Source organism: Choloepus didactylus, chromosome 8, assembly GCF_015220235.1.
Source record: "Choloepus didactylus isolate mChoDid1 chromosome 8, mChoDid1.pri, whole genome shotgun sequence".
NCBI lineage: Eukaryota > Metazoa > Chordata > Mammalia > Pilosa > Megalonychidae > Choloepus > Choloepus didactylus.
The window spans coordinates 44704139-44719865 of NC_051314.1; the positions used below are offsets into that span (position 1 = coordinate 44704139).

At 36.0% G+C, this 15727-nt stretch overlaps 1 long non-coding RNA gene across 1 annotated transcript in view; it reads left to right on the forward strand.

Annotated features, from left to right (window-relative positions):
- Positions 1 to 6454: 6454 nt before the first annotated feature.
- The window catches only part of LOC119543260, a 29439-nt gene continuing 20166 nt past the window's right edge, over positions 6455 to 15727 (forward strand). Inside the window, exons 1-2 of the long non-coding RNA XR_005218553.1 lie at positions 6455 to 6615; positions 14067 to 14131. This is a non-coding gene — a long non-coding RNA (uncharacterized LOC119543260). The remainder of the gene's footprint in view (positions 6616 to 14066; positions 14132 to 15727) is intronic.

The following is a 15727-nucleotide window of genomic DNA, read 5'->3' on the forward strand; positions in this document are numbered from 1 at the left end:
TCTCCAATACCTTATCTTTTTATAAAAGTGTGTTTTGGTCTCTTCATAGTGTTTGATGTTCTAGTTTTTCTAACTGCCCCTCAACCCATCTCTGAATTTCTTTACAAGACCATCATACCTAATATTATTACTGTACTGTGATTTAAATTTCCAATTTTTGAATCCTGCCTGTGTCAGTTTGGCTATATTATGTCCCCCAGAAAAAGCCATGTTCTTTAATGCTATATTGTGGGGGCAGACATATTAGTGTTGATTAGGTTGGAACCTTTGGATTAGGTTGTTTCCATGGAGATGTGACCCACCCAACTATAGGTGATAACTTTGATTAGATAATTCCATGGAGGTGTGGCCCTGCCCATTCACTTGGGCCTTGATGAATTTACTAGAGCCCTATATAAGAGCTCAGACAGAAGGAGCTTGCTGCTGCACCTTACCGAGACATTTTGAAGATGGTCGTTGAAAGCTGACACTTTGGAGAATGCCATTTTGAAATGCAACCTGGGAGCAAGCAGATGCCGGCCACGTGCCTTCTCAGCTAACAGAGGTTTCCTGGATGCTAATGGCCTTTCTCCAGTGAAGGTACCTGTGCCACTTTGAATGCATTATGTACTGCCAAATGCCATTATCTTTGATGTAATCTTGTGTGGGCAGAGCTATCAGTGTTAATTAGATTGTAATTCTTTGAGTGTTTCCATGGAGATGTGCCCCACTCAACTGTGAGTGATAACTCTGATGAGATAATTTCCATGGAGGTGTGGCCCCACCCATTCAGGGTGGGCCTTGATCAGTGGAGCCATATAAATGGGCTGACAAACAGAGGGAGTGCAGCTGAGAGCAACATTTTGAAGAGGAACTACAGCCAAGAGGGACACTGAAGATGGCACAGGAGCTACAGATGAGAAACAGTTTGAGGATGGCCATTGAAAGCAGACTCTTGCTCCAGAGAAGCTAAGAGAGGACAAACACCCCAAGAGTAACTGAGAGTGAAATTCTGAAGAGGAGCTGTAGCCTAGAGAAGAACGTCTTGGGAGAAAGCCATTTTGAAACCAGAACTTGGAGCAGACGCCAGCCACGTGTCTTCCTAGCTAACAGCTAAGAACACCATTGGCCATCCTCCAATGAAGGTACCCTATTGCTGATGTGTTACCTTGGACGCTCTATGGCCTTAAGACTGTAACTGTGTAACCAAATAAACCACCTTCTATAAAAGCCAGTCCACCTCTGGTGTTTTGCATTCCGGCAGCATTAGCAAACCAAAACACTGCCTATAAAAAAATATTTCTTAGGAAACTGTTTGGACATTAATTTGAAGAATTGTGGGGAACTGAGTCTTCCATATTGCCTGAGGCATATCTGGGGTGGTGGCTTAGAACGCTGAGCTGCAGGCCTGAATAGAATGCCATGCAGGCCCGCCCTGTAAAGATGTGTGTCTTGTGACTACCATTGTCTTAAACCTAGATTGTATGCACCTGATGTAAACATAAGTATCTGGTGGGCCCTCCCCCACCTGAGCACCTTTAGCATATACAACTGATCTTCTGAAATAAATAGCTGGAGCAAGGCTGCATTGTCGTCCACTTAGCACGAGATGCAAGTGGGCCCCCTGCTCCCTTAATTCTTAGCTTTGTGTCCGTGTCTCATTCCTGCGTCACCCTGGCAGCAATAAAGAATGGCTCTTTTTTTTTTTCTTTTCTTACCTGATCATAGGAAAATTATATTATGGAAGAAAAAAAAATAGGCTACAGGAAACCTTATCTAATTTAGATACAGCCAATGCTAAGACCTGTTCAGAGAAACTATTTATGTCAATTGTATCCAAATATTAATTGCTCAATTCTAAATATACTATCAATATTTTAGCTTGGACATTGAGGACTACAATCACATTCTCATCCTCCTGAAGCCTAATTTTAAATTGCTTTTATCCTATTGCCTTGGTCAACAAGTTTGATAAAATTTGAGAGACAATTTATGCAGCTACATTTTCTTAAATTAAAATAATAAAAACAATTTAGGGGGGCTTTTCATTTGTATTTATTGCTGAACAAGCAAAACCTTTAATTTTTTAACCAAGGATTAACTCTGATCAGTAAAGTTGTTTTGTTTTATTACAGTTTTTGTCAATAAAACACAAATAGAAATTCCAACTCTTTGTGAATATTCTAAGCACAAGCATTATTTTCCAGAGGCCAGGAAACATGAGGAGACAAAGAAGGCTCGCTGACTAGAGAATTATCTGTGTACAGTGATACCTTCTGGATGCTCTTTAATGACTTTTTTAGAACAGTAGAATGTCAGACTGAGCTCTTTATTAGTTTTGATCAACGAGCCTTTGTTAGGAATTGGCACAGCATTTCAAGGGATTCTATTGGAAAAGTTATCACTAGAAACTGATGTATATAGACTATACCAACAGAGTCTATTCCAATAAGGACACATTCTTTCACTTCTAAAGGTATTTTCTATTTCAAATGAATTGGACCAATTAACTAGTTAAAATGATTTATTTTGGGGTAATAAGGGGAAGATTTTTGAGACATCTTGATCAGAGGAAGCAAAATATAACAGGTATTAATATTTATGACAATTTCCTGTTTAATTCATATTATACAACCAGATACAATAATTAGTGTACAATTACAATAAAATTCCATGAAGTTTTGTTTTAATTCCAACTAAGCAACAGGGAAGTTTTTCAATAATCTAATTATTTTATTCACGGTAATAGCTAATCCATATAATTGAGTTCTCAAGTGGTTTATTTCAACCAACAATCAAAATTATTTAGTACTGTTTTCTACATATTTTCTAATCACCATACTATTTCTAATCCTTCCCTTAAAAATAGACTGATGTTTCATAAAATTATCATCTAGATCAAATATATACACATTTCTAATCCTTCCCTTAAAAATAGACTGATGTTTCATATAATTATTATCTAGATCAAATAAATACAATAACACAATTATATGAATCTATATAAAATTTCCCTGATAGTAAAGACATTTGAATTTAATATATTGTGCTATATATGCATATATTTTGTAGGGGTAAATGTTTTAAGGAGCAGTTAAAATGAGTTGCTTCTCTGTATGAGAACTACTTCATATCTGGATTTCATATAAAAATCAATGTCACACAGGGTTATTTGGAATACATGCATATAACAACCCCCAACCACAATGCATAAATAATCACTTCACTTTCATGGATTCAAAGTCCTGCAAACTGTTCAAAATCAGTAAAAATTATTCCATATCATCTAATTCACACACATTTAGGTCAGTAAATGACTACTCAAGCTGCAACCATCTTTTTCATAAGATAAAAGCATACTTTCCACTGGAGATAAGCTACACAGAAAAAACACTCAGGACTTCAGAAGTAAATATACAAAATCCTAGAGTACCTTGATTGCCATCTTCCATGACGCATACATAGGAAGCCATTTCCCAATGTCTTTCGAGATCTCCTGCATATAAACAAAAGGTAATCTCTCCAAAATAAAATTATTCACACTAACTATGAATAGGGTGTTTGTGGGGGGAGGAAGCAATATAATTAGAGGAATGTTTGGAGGTAAGTTATGGGAAAGGCAAATAAAAGTTTATTCATCACTTGGAAGAATTTTGTGGTCTGAAAACTCAGCAGGTAGAAAGAATTTGGCAAGACTAGTAAAATGAAGACGTATGACTTCTATTCAGACTGGTTTTTGTCACCAATCCTCCATCTTCAGGGACAAAGTAACTGACACAATATGATAAATTTACCTCTTTCTGAAACCAGATCAATAAGCTTCTTCCTGAGTGAGCCTCGGGGAAGGATCTGTCGAGGAATTGAGCAACTGATGTGAACTACAAGTTCAGCTAGTCAGAACGTGATAGTATTGGAGAAATACAAAGGACAGATTCTCCTTTTCAGGAGACTCTCAGAAAAGGAAGTTATATGTCTTAGAAGCAAATTAAGTTTTTCTGAAATGAATACATGATATTCTTCTAGTATTCTATTTGTACTAAGCTTAGTGAAATGATTTCAAAAGCATCACTCAACTTTGCATTTCAGTAACTATAAAAATCATTTTTTAACAGCCATAACCTTGCTTATTAACTTTCCAGTTTTTAAAAAAACATGCATTTGTTATGTCTGTGAATGTGTGTCTACGTGTTTTCAACTGTTGGCTCACTGTGAATAGAGTAAGATGCAGGAGAAAGAAAATTTATAAGGCACTTTTCTATAAGAAAATAAACACTGATGTTACTACATTTCAGTTAAATGTTTTAATAGTGGAAGAAAAAACAGAAGCACATTATTACCAATTTGACTTCTTTATATATCTCCCCTGAACTTCCTGGAAGGTTATTGAAGCAAAACAACTTAAAAGGTTTTGTGGAAAAACAACAAATGAAAATAAAATATGCTAAATAAAATCATGCCTTACACTGTTAAAATAAATTCTTAGTGTCCAAGTAGATGTGAATAGATTTCCTTAAGATTGAAAGCTTTTGGTAATACAGCCAATATCTAGGCAAGGTGATAAGTTTCTTGCTACCTTCGTAATATACTAGAGCCCCTGTTAAGAAAGATATTCACTTTGTGTACTTGTAACCAAAGACATAGTTGAAATAATTGATTTTATTTGATGTTTCTTAGATTCTGTGTTGCGTTAGATTTTTATATCTCAGTTATTACATGTTTGGTTTGGTTTTGGTTTTATTGCGCATGTGTGTGTGCACGTGTGAACGTGTTGTGTTCAGGGAGTACAGAGGTGATTAGTAATGTGTCTGATAACATATAGGCTTCCAAGAACTTCTTTGCCAAATTCCCCTTTACAGTTATAAACCCCATTGACAACAATTTAGTTTTCCTTCCCTAGGGAAAGGATGTAAAGAAGAAATTGTGAGACTCAAATATTTTTCCGCCAAGTAAGATGTGTTTTCATTTTTTCCCAAGAAAGATAAATTTTATATTAGTACAGCAAATGCAATATATAACACAAGATTCCTGTGAGAAAATTCTGTACAAAAATTGTGCCAGCTTGCTATTTAAAATTGCTATTAAAGAACAGAGAATAAAAAAAAAAAAAAGGCAAACATAACAAGTGTTGTCAAGTTTGTGGAGAATTAGGGACACTTGTGCATTGCATTCTGCTATTGGGAAGGTAAAATGGTACATCCGCTGTTGAAAACAGTTTGACAGTTTCTTAAAAAGTTAAACATATAATTACCATATGACCAGCAATTCCACTCCTAGATATACATCAAAGGAAAATAAATACACATGTTCACACAGAAACGTGAACATAAATGTTTTAATAACAATATCCATTTTAGCCAATAGGCAGAAATACTCAAAAGTCCATCATGTTTGTGAATGGATAAACCAATTGTGGTATATACATATGCAGTAGAAAATTATTCAGCCATAGCAAAGAATGAAGTACTGACGCATGCTGCCACAGGGTTGAACCTCCAAAACATTATGCTAAGTGAAAGAAGCCAGACACAAAGTCATATATTGTATGATTCCTTCCTTTATATGAAATATCCAGAATAGTCAACTGCATAGAGACAGAATGCCAATTACTGGTTTTCAGTGGAGGGAGAGGAAGAGAGTAGGGAGTGATTACTTACCAGTATGGGGTGTTCTCAAGTGATGAAAAAGTTTTGAAACTGGAGAGAAGTTGTGGCTGCACAGCCTTTAAATGGCACTGAATAAATTAATTATTTACTCACTTCTTAAAGTAGTAATAATCAGAACTCTCTACATCCAGTCATTTCTGCACAAAGAATAGCTATAAAAGCTGTAGTCTTTTTGAAGACTTTCAAACAATTACAAACAAAATTCTCTGTGTCAACCCCCCCATAAAAATGGGAGTAGGGGAGTACAGATATACTTGGACTTGCAAAAATATTCTAATAATTAATATACATTAGTTATTACTGCGCTGGTTCTGGAATCTATGTGAAAATATCTGTGTTGTACAGTGTTTTAAATACCCTTTTGACTGGTCCTTCAGTTCCTTGGGAATCTGAAAGTTCTTCCTTTTTGCTTATCTTAAAAGAAAATTAGGCCTTTTCTAAAATAGGGAGTTAGTTCTGATTCAGGCAAATGGCAACTGTAATAAAGTAAGAATATAATTACATTTTTTTTGTATTGAATGAACCGAGAGTAGTTAATCATTTGGGTACTTTTTTATTTTATCAAACATAATGCTTAAAAGTGTCAGAGTTATCAGGCCCACACACACCACTTAGAGGACCTTTGTGTAAATTTTTTTAATTGCCACTTGTTATGAATTGTATTGTGTCCCCAAAAAGATATGTTCAAGTCCCAACCCTCAGGACTGTGAATATGATCTTATTTGGAAATAGGATCGGTTTAGGGTGGGTCCTAATCCAATGACTGGTGTCATAAAAAGAAGAAACTGGACACAGAGAGAAAGAGATGGAAGAGAGAACACCATGTGATCATTGAGGCAGAGAACTCCGGGGACTGCCAACAAACCTCTGCCAGAAGCCAGGAAAGAGGCACGGGACAGATTTTACTCTACGGACTTCAGAGAAAGCATGGGCTTGCTTATGCCTGGATTTCAGAATTACAGCCTCCAGAATTGTAAGATGATAAATTTCTATTATTTTAACTCACCAGTTTGTGCTACTTTTTTGTTTTTTTAACAGCTGTCCTAGGAAATGAAGACACCCTTCCCTGTAGGAAATAATTAGTAAAAGGTGACTCCTCTAGACAGGAAAAAAAAAAAATAGATGCTTTTCCCTTCAGGTTGACTGAGCCCTGTGCCAGGATGCCTGGTTTCATGAGCTGAACTTGGGCTGACTTTATCCCCCATCCATCCCTGGACCAGTTACCTTTCTCTGGGGCAAAAAGCTCACAACCATTTTTAATGGCTCTGATTGTTACTTATTCTTTGATTCTTAAATTAAATAAAGCACTCAGCTCACTTGGGAACAGTAAGGTACTTATCTACATTTTGTTGTGATCACAAATGAAAGTTTCATTTATTCCTAAAAAATAATTAATGAAGAAATAAATATCTAAACTGTTGGAAGAATTGCACCTCTTAAGAAAAGACTTCTCAACCTCCCTTTCTCAGTTACTGTTTATTGCTTTGCCCTGTTTCTTAACTTCATTTTTCTTATCATCTTAAATGATCTTGTTTGTTTATTTATTTCCAGTCTCTCCCTCACCTCCCACATAAACCCTGCAAAGGCAAGGACATTCTCTTTGCTTCCATCACTTCATATCCAGTGCTTAGAAAAGTGAAGTATTTCAATAGAAAAATGTGCCTTTAATTCGTATCCATCAAATGCTATGGTTCATTGAACACATATTTTTATTTATTTGTTGCAGAAAAGTAGGAAGGAAGAAACAAGGAAGGAAGAAATGAAAGAAGGAAGGGAGGGAGGGAGGGATGGAGGCAGGAAGGATGGAGGAAAGGTATTCTTTAACCTTTTTATGAGGTAATGAATTTGTATACAGTTAACAGTAATCAATTTTTGCAGGGATAAATATGAAATCTGCTAGTTCATGAACATCAAATAAATGCTCTGTCCCTTCTCTATCCCATAATCATGCCTCATGATCATAGAGGAAAATTCCCTGGGTGGAGATAATTTTTCCACTTAATTTTAATTTCCTTAATTTCTTTCCTGATGTACATTCATGGGGCCAAGAGTCCTAAGAAATCATTTTGGGTGCCCAAAAGAGAAAGTGAGTTTATCCAAAGAGAGGGGTGATTGGGATCCCTCCCTCACATCCTCAATGTGGGCTACTCCCTGGATGAGAGCTTCTTTTTGGTTCATTAACCAGGTAGAAGTATGTTAAAAAATGTAAATTTGGAGAAGATAAACTTGCTTAGGGAGGGAACTGCTTCTCTTAAAGCTTTGCTCAGCAAATGAGAGGAAAGACTTCACTGGTCATAGGCAGATGAGAAAAGAGTTCATCTGAAGCCTCACATTTCTGGGCAGGGTGGCTTGGACTGGTGACTCAGTAGAAGTAAGAATGGGGGAGTTGAAAAGTCTTCCAATCTCTGGTGAGAAAGAGGGAAACTTTGGGAAAGGAGAGTTTCTATGTTTCTTCAAATACCGTCTTCAAACAAAAAATTATGTGATTTTATTCCATATATTGCCTTCTTTATTAGTCCAATGCTAATGTTGTTTTCTAATATTTTTCATCATAATGGTTAGCTTTCAGCTGGTTAAACCAACTTTAATTTGCTGTTCTCTATAGATTTTATCTGTATATAATATTATATATTATATAAATTATAAAAAGGTTGAGTATAAGTTCCACGAGGGGATAGGTTTTTAATGGTTTTGTCCCTAATGGCTCCCTCTACCTACAGCAGTTGCTGACACATAGTAAGATCTTAGTATGTATTTGGTGAGTGAATGTATGACTTCAAAATTTAGCTATCATTTATAACATTGATTTTTTTAGGTGAAAAGTATTCTGAATCCCAAATAACTTATTAGTGAACTTTGGGAAACCAGCCTGCCTATGAACTGGGAACTTCCTGTATGGTTTCTGAGAGATTCTGGCTGTGTTGCTAAAAAAGTCCCTTTATTGATCATAAGTACTTTGATTTTTTTTTTATTTTAAAACTTATTACATAATTGCAGATTAAGAACAGTTACAAAGAAACTTTGTTGTTAATATAATTAGGCAATATAAATCCATACTAGAAAGTTAGTAAATGCAAAATCTTAAGAAGATAGAAATGAGGGAAAATAGAAGGCAACACACTTACAATCAACATTTACTCTCTTCACCAAAGATAAACACTGTTAACATTTTGGTATGTATCATTAAAAATAAGTTTGATCCCAGAGGTACCAGTCTCTCCAAGAACAACAACCATTTTCATTCCTCTACCACATAATGTCAACACCCATTTGAAGCACAAAGAATTTAGAATAGTCATTGCCCAGATATTCCCGAAGTCTGAGAGAGTGATCAAATCAGAGGAAGAAGTTGTAATGGAGAAGTTAGGATTTAACAAATGATCATGACTACTGACTCATTATATAGATACTTCCTTTTAGTTTCTAGTGTATTAGAGTAGCCAGAAGGAAATACCTGAAAATGTTGAACTGTAATCCAGTAGCCTTGATCTACGATAAAGATTGTATAATCTTTGATAATGATTGTTGCTGTTATGCAAAATACCAGAAATGTATTGGCTTTTATAAAGGGGATTTATTCGGTTACAAATTTAAAGTTCTAAGGCCATAAAAGTGTCCAAACTAAGGCATCAACAAGAGGATACTTTCACTGAAGAAAGGCCGCTGGTGTCCCGAACACCTCTGTCAGCTGGGAAGTCACGTGGCTGGCGTTTGCTGGCCCTTTGCTCCTGGGTTGTATTCCAGAATGACTTTCTCCAAAATATGACTCTCAGCTTCTCTCTCTCAGCCTCTGGGCATCCTTGCTTGGGTTTCTTTCTCTCTTAGCTTCTCTCTTTCAGTTATCTGCTTGGTTCTCCCGGGACATTTCTCTTTAAGCATCTGTGGGTCCTCCTTGGCTTCTCCAGGGCAAACTCTGGGCTTTATCTCTTAGCTTAGCATCTCCAAATGTCTTTCTGCCTGCATCTCCACACATCTCCAAGTGTCAGTAAGCATCAGAGTCTGTGTTGGCTCTTGAGCTCTCTTAAATACTCCAGTGAACTAATTAAGACCCACCCTGAATGAGTGGGGCCACACCTCCATGGGAATAATTTAATCAAAAGGTCTCACCCACAGCTGGGTGAGTCACATCTCCACGGATACACTTAATCAAAAGTTTCCACCCTACAAGATTGGGTTAGAAGAACATGACTCTTCTGGGGTCCATAACAGTTTCAAATGGGTACATCAAGTGATTGTAAAAACCTTAGGTTTGACACCCCCTCTATCCAGTGTATGGGTAGTTGAGTAATAAAATAAAGACATGATTGAAAAAAAAATAATAGGTTGGGAATATGGAGAAAAAATACCCCTATGTAAACTATGGACAATAGTTAATAGTACTACTTTAATAATCTTTCCTCAATTGTAAAAATGTAACTACTTTCAAAAAAAACCGGTAGAATTACAAAAGAAGTATTGTCATCAGTTGTAACAAATTTTCCACACCAATGCAAGTGCTGGTGGTAGGGTGGTGTATGAGACTCCCATATTTTACACACGATTGTTCTGTAATTCTATAATTTCTTTAATTTAAAAAAAGATGTTTGATCCATTTACTTATAAAAACAGCATTTTATTTTACATCTATTTTAATAATTGTGCTGGTTTGGATGTATTATGTCCCCCAAAACACCATTATCTTTGATGCAGTCTTGTGTGGGCAGGAAATGTATTGGTGTTGATTGGGTTGCAGACTTTTGATTGGATGTGATCACTGAACTGTGAGCGAGATCTTTCATTGGATAATTTCCACGTAGGTATGGCCCCGCCCATTCAGCATGGGCCTTGATTAGTTTACTGGAGCACTATATAAGCTCAGACAGAAGGAGCAAGGTTTGCTACAGCCAAAAGGGACACATTCAAGAATGCACAGGAACTGAAAGAGATGCTGCAGATGAGAGAAAGCTTGAAGAACTTCTGTTCCGGAGAAGCTAAGAGAGGAAAAACACCCCAAGAGCAACTAAAAGTGACATTTTTGAGGAGCTACAAACTAGAGAAGAACATCCTGGGAGAAAGCCATTTTGAAACCAGAACTTTGGAGCAGACCCAGCCACGTGCCTTCCCAGCTAACAGAGGTTTTCTGGACACCATTGGCCATCCCCCAGTGAAGGTACCTGATTGCTGATGTGTTACCTTGGACACTTTATGGCCTTAAGACTGTAACTGTGTAACTAAATAAACCCTCTTTTATAAAAGCCAATCCATCTCTGGTGTTTTGCATTCCGGCAGCATTAGCAAACAGGAGCAATAATGCACTGTTTTTTACTCAAAAATATATTCTGTTCATTTTCTGTGTCTCAACATGTAATTATATAGCATAATGTTAATGGCTTCATACCATACAACACTATATACATATTTTATGCCATGACTTAATTAGTTACCTATTGTTATAAAATTATTATAAACAATGATTTAATGACACCATAGTGTCAAACTCTTTATTTGTAACTTTATGTTCTTGCATTAAATACCTAGAATTAGAGTTACCACATCACAGAATGTGCCCAATTTAATATTTTCTCCTCTATTTGCTTTTTAAAAAAGATTGATTTAGGACAATATAAATTTTTAACTATTTGAAAATACTGAAGAGAGCAATACCTGCTCAACTAACATTCCATAGAGGCACCAATCTGTGAGTAATGAATTAACATAATTTTAAGTGAATATATCTGTTTATAATTTAAGCATAAATTTTAGTGTTATCACAGCATATAGTAAGGATACTATCTCAATATACATTATTTATTTACTTAGCAAAAGCCTCTGAGAGTAACTTGTTCTGGGGGAAATTTATGACTTTAGCTGTCACAGCTAACCACAGAGGGAGAAAGTATGATGTAGTTTCTCTGGCTACTAAAGGAAATTGCTTAGCACTCTTGAATTCAATGTAAGAGCAGAGTTGGGATAGACACTTGCATGAGGTGATAGCAGTAATTGTCCATTTAAAACTTTTCACTGCTTGTTGGCTATGTTTTATTACATCTCTTTTGCAAATGATACAAAAATATACTGTATCCCAAACATTTCACATTTATATTTTTCTCACTTTCTCTGTTACTCCATTTTCTAAAGATTTGATTAAAGCAAGCAATTTCTGACAGAAAACATAACTGGTGATTTAATAAATCAAAGGCAATATGTTCTATTTGCTGGCTTTTTATTGATTTCTTTTTTTAAGAAATTTATTTTCTACTGCTGATAAATCATTACTGCATGTGAGGAAGGTCTGGATGGAACAGAACAAATACTCTGAATGTAAATTTATTTTATTATTTCAATTTGTGGCATGCCACATTAGTGACAAAATCTAGCCACACACATAGATATACAGTTTAGTATTTGTGCCAGTTTGAATATATTATGTCCTCCAAAATGCTATTATTTTTGATATCGTCTTGTGTGGGCAGACATATTAGTGTTGATCAGCTTATAATTCTTTGATTGAGTGTTTCCAAGGAGATGGGGCTCACCCAACTGTAGGTGATAACTCTGATAAGATAATTTCCATGGAGGTGTAGCCCTGCCCATTCAGTGTGGGCCTTGATTAGTTTACTAGAGCACTATATAAGCTCAGACAGAAGGAGCAAGCTTGCTACAGCCAAGAGGGGCACCTTGCAGAATGCACAGGAGCTGAGAAAGGAGCTGCAGCTTACAGAGCCACTTTGGAGATGGCCCTTGAAAGCAGTCTTTTGCTCCTGAGAAGCTAAAAGAGGACAAATGCCCCAAGAGCAACTAAGAGTGACATTTTTGAGGAGCTGCAGCCTCGAGAGGAACGTCCTGGGAGAAAGCCATTTTGAAACCAGAACTCTGGAGCAGATGCCAGCCACATGCGTTCCCAGCTAACAGAGGTTTCCCAGACACCACCGACCATCCGCCAGGGAAGGTACCTGATTATTGACACCTTATCTTGGACACTTTATGGTCTTAAGACTATAACTTTGTACCCAAATAAAACCCCTTTATAAAAGCTGATCCATTTCTGGTGTTTTGCGAAAAGGCAGCACTAGCAAACCAGAACATACTCATTTAGAACTCAGGGAAGCAAGGATCGAGAATAGTACACCAAGCTTGAATAATTTTTCCTCAAACAATCTCTGCTCAGGATTTATGGTTTTGGAAAAGTGAATCCTTGGGATTTGATTTCCTTTTTAAAACATGAGAATTAAGAAAAAATTTCTTATTGCTTACTTAGTCTCAGAAAAAAATGAATTTTAGCTAAAAATTTGAAGCATTATTAATTATAATTCTTAATACAAATAGTTTGGTCTTTATTATTTTAAGGAGAATATTAAGAGGAAATCTTGGATGAATGCCAGGAAACAGCTGAGAAGAAAAATTGATTGGAATATACTTGCAGTGGTCAAGAACAAGTCTATAGGCTTTGAAAGAAGGGAAAAGATACTTGAAAAAGAAAAAATACAAATGGTAACACATTTGTAAACTTAAATGAAAAACAAAACAAAACAAAAACCTCTTGCAATATTTTTCTCTTACATTTTCATTCATTGCAAAGTATTTCTAAATACTCTTATTTTTCATCACTTTCTCTAAAGCAAGCTATGCTGTACAATTTATCTACATGTATAACTCTAGATTTGATTTCACATAGCAAAATAAACATATTAAACTCAGCTGTCCCAAGAAGCATAAGGCCAAGTGTTTTTTTTTTTTTTTTTTAATGGTGACATACAACCTGTCCCCATCCCTGATTTTACCTGTGAAGCATTCATCTGTCCCTCACCTATAAGGAATACGAATTGTAAGAAAATATCACAAAGCACCATCCTTTCTGTCAAGATAGATTATGAGAAATTTTTAACTCAGAGTCAGCATCCTTCAAGGGAAAGCATGTTATTCCCTTGTAGCAAGGAGACATCTTCATTTGTAAGTGTGGATTTTTACCTTTATTCTTTAAAACAGACTGATGTGAACAGAAGCATCTATCAAGCCCACTATACGACATCCTCAAAAACTAGTGGTGGTTGATGGAAGGAAGTGATTGGCGGAAGCCAGTGGTTAGTGGTAGGAAGTGGTAGGAAGTGGTAGGAAATGTTTAGTGGTAGGAAGTGGCAGAAAGTGGTAGGAAGTTGTAGGAAGTGGTGGCTCACAAGTGGTGGTTGTTGGCACAGGGTGGATGATGGCAAGGGGTAGTTGTTGAACCCCACCTTTCGAAGTTAAAATGTAGGGCAGAAGTACAATATGGACTTGACTTTATTTACCATGTCAAAAAAGAGTAGAGAGCAATATAGAACAGGCATTGCTACTACCGTAAGTACTTTATAATATTGTTACTTATGTTCATTATTTATATAACTTAGTATCTGAATCCCTGCCTACAATCATTAAATCAAAAAAGGATTTTGCATTTTTTTTCTCTAGGCTCTACAAAGCGAGGATTGTGTGGATCCTAAAGGCAGTATCTCATTCCACAGTCAGGCGTGAAGGTGAGACCCAGAGGATCAAGGGAGTAGTTAGGAGTCAGCGAGAGAGCAAGCTAACAGGATTCTTTGATGCCTATAGCAGGAAAGAAAGTGGAATATGGGGAGATTGCCTGGGTCTGTAAAGGAGTGCGATGGAAAAAGATTTGAAATCAGCTACCAGAAAATGCAGTGCTTCCCTTGCAGGCAAACACAATCCTGCTGAGGTTAAGTACTTTAGGCCCTGACTTGCTTGGATTATAAAATTTTCCTGCTTCCACAAATTGTATTGAAAATTGCAATGTGGTAATTAGGGATCTAGATAATAATTCTTATGTTAAAGGATAAAGCAAATTACAATGTCAGAAATCTGAAAACCAAGTGGTATTCCAAAACTTTCATTGCAGACTGACGGTTATGGAGGAAATATTTATAAAACAGCTCTAACCACACAGACGAAAAAGGGGAGAGGAAAAAGGGAGAGTTAGGAGGTTCAATGACTAAGAAGACTCTGTGATAGTAGAAAGATGGCAGCAGAAAGAAAAGCAAATTCACACTTAAAACTGTGGCTTAATAAGTGATCCAATGTTATACTCCAGGAAGGGATTTGACATTAGAGCACTAGCAGAAGAGAATAATAATATTATTGGCAAAGTATTAATTGACAAAGTGAACGAAATCCCTTGTCTAAGTAAGGGACCTGGCAGCTGTATTTATTTTTTTCTCTTTGTTTTTGTATGGAAGTTTAGAACTCATTCATTAAGGATCATTAATTGTAGACCTCCCTCTTAGGATCCAGTTATTTAATATTAATATTAATATTTAAATCTAAAACTCCTTATACAGTTATAGACATTTTAAAATTTTAGATATCCAGTAGATTCTAAGCTATAGAATCTCTTCATTTTCCCCTCAGAGCCATTCATTGTTTTCCTCCCTCACCCCTCAGGACACTTCTAGGTAAAAATTAAATTATGTCTACACATTGCCATATTCAAAACATGTTTTAATTTAGAGGTAACACTGAGTGTGTACCAATGTCAATAAGACACCCTTTGCCTTTTGGGTGCACAAACCTCTTTTCACTGTAGTTATTTTGGTTTAGGCAAAAGTACCATTATGTTTTTGGTGGTTTGCCTATATTCCATCTTATGGGAACCACACATGTAATAGAACAATTACGTAATTAAATATGGCAAATGTTACTTTACTAGATTATAACATTCAACTTCAAGATTTAAAAACATTCTTAAATTAAGGTATATTATTATTTTAGTTGCCTAAGGTGAAGAATTGTTGCCAGAACTCTAAAACACTTAGTGTAGATGAGTTTCTCTTCTTAGAAATAGGACTAGCTCACTATTTCAATAGAATAATAAGGGTCCTTTTCATAAGAAAAGTAAAGTTTTATTGGCTTTGTTAGTGTTATACCTTTAGAGAAAGGGTTCAGAGCATAAGCAGGAGTCCATGATTCTTGTATTTTATTTTAAAAATATTGCTACGGTACTGATATCTTAATGTACAATTATCTTGCTTTTGTGAATTTGCTGTCATTGTGGAAATGAAAATTGAGAGGAAATAGTTTTCTAAACTAAATATTCTCTTTCATAAGCATCAGTGATT